A 2,241-nucleotide genomic window follows, 5' to 3' on the forward strand; every position below is an offset into this window, starting at 1 on the left:
TTTTTTTTTTTTTTTTGTACTGGGACTCAAACTCGGGACCTTGCATTTGCTAGGTAGGTGGCGGAACCATTGCACTAAATCCCTGGCCCTGCTCTGCTTTTAACACTGCTGATAAACAATGTCTACATGTATGCCAGTGGACTTCACTTATCCAAGTAAAACTCCTACTTTCCCACGTTCTTGGTGTTATTATTTGTTTTAATTACTTTGCTCATTGCTGAGACAAAATACCCAATACCCAAAGCAAAGGAGGAAAGGTTTATCTTGGCTCACAGCTTACAGTGGTTTCTGTTCGTAATTGGCTGGCTCCAGGGCAGGGTGCGTGGGAGAGGGCATTGCAGAGCTGCAGAGGCAGCAAGCAACACAGCAGCTCTTTCTGCCCCTTATATCTTACCCAGGTCAGCCTTAGGGTGGGCAGCATTCACACCCTCATGCCAGCACCAGTAAATCAGTCCCAGCATTACACACCTTGAATCCAGCCACCTCTGAAAAGCCCCACCTCTCACTGCATGAGGCTTTGGGGGGCATCTAGACACAGCCATAACAGTAGTAGAACAGTGTACAAGCTAGGAACCCAGGAGAAGCTTTGGCTCCTCCTCCAGCCTACCTTTGAAATTTCTTCCCAGTGAACCCCTTTAGTCTCAGCATGGGGAAAGCTGAGGCAGGAGGACTGCCATGCGTTTGAGGCTAGCCTGAATTACATAGCAAGACCTGTCTCAAAAACAAAAACAATTTGAGGTTCAAAGTGAGACCTTGTCACAAACAAACAAACAATTCATGCTTGGAATGGAACTATCTAGTTTAAATCTTGATTCTACCAGTTATTAGCTATGTGAGATTTCTAAGCCTTGGTTTTTGAAGATTATATAAGATGGTGCTTGTAAGACTGCTAAACACAGTATCCAGTACAAAACAAGCAGTCGATACACATTGACATTATGGTGGTACATGTCTTAGTTATTTTCTTGTTGCCGGGGTAAAATATCCAACACCCACAAGTTAAAGGAGGAAAGGTTTATTTTAGCTCAATTTGTAGAGGTTTTGGTCCATAGATGGCTCAAAGGCAGGGCAGCATGGCAGAAGGGAGACAGTCCACAGCAGGACAGCCAGGAAGCAGAGCATCACTAAGGGAGAAGAACGTATCCACAAACTCCCTTCCAGGCCAAACCCACCAGGACCTCCTTTGTTCCATCACGTTTCCCTGCCCAACATCACACCCCGCTGTAAACCCATCATCAGGGGACTAACCCTGTATCACGCCCAGGATCCAGTCACCTCCTCAGAGCCCCACTCATGAGCATGTGAGGCTTTGGGTGGGGCATCCAGCTATAAACCACAACAGTACATAATTCTGGTGTGGAAGAAATGCATCTCTATGCTGGATGTGCCAGTGCATGCCTGCTATTCCAGCACTCAGGAGGCTGAGGCAGGAGGATTGCTGCAAGTATCTGGGCTACACAGTGAGTTCAAGGACAGCCTGAACAAAGCAGCAAGACTCTCAAAAAAACAAACAAAACCCAACAGAACAAACAAACAAAAGAAATACATCTCTACTCAGTTGGTTTCAAGTCCCTATTCTGCTGGTATGTTGAACACAAAGTGATTCAGCTTAGGGGTTGGGTTGTGCCCTCTCCTTTTCCCCAGGGTGTCCATTCAGTTTCTTCTCACCTGTGGACCCTTTCAAGGCCAGACTCTTGCTTAAAAAAAAAAAAAAAGAGGGAATAACTCATTTAGGAACTTCCTTTCCAGCTTGGTCAGGGAATTTCTACACATCTAAGTGCATAACACCTGATTCATTATGCAACCCTTGTCTACAGTTTATGTTTGAAAGTTCCCCCCAGAGCTGCAGGTGGTCATAGCTTTTCAGAAGTGGCTGGATGTAGGTCATGTGACACTGGGTTTACATGTGTGGTGCTGGGATCAAGAGTGTGTGATTGCTAAATTGGTCCACAGATTGGTTTATCATAATCCTGGATGTGAATAAAAGGAAAGCCTATGCTAGGTATGAGTGCTACCTGCCCTAAGAGCTGGTAGCCCGGATAGAATGTAAGAGGGAGAAAGGGGGCAGCTGTCCTCACTTGCTGCTTTGATATTTCACTGCTTGCTGACTTCTGCCTGCCATGAACTGTTTTTCACTGCCATGCCACCCTGCCTTAGAACCAGGCAACGATGAACTGAAATTTCTATAAACTGAGCTACAATAAACCTCTCCTCCAGGTATTTTGTTAGGTATTTTGTCTT

Source organism: Fukomys damarensis, unplaced genomic scaffold (assembly GCF_012274545.1).
Source record: "Fukomys damarensis isolate Sample0158 unplaced genomic scaffold, DMR_v1.0_HiC HiC_scaffold_33, whole genome shotgun sequence".
Taxonomy (NCBI): Eukaryota; Metazoa; Chordata; class Mammalia; order Rodentia; family Bathyergidae; genus Fukomys; species Fukomys damarensis.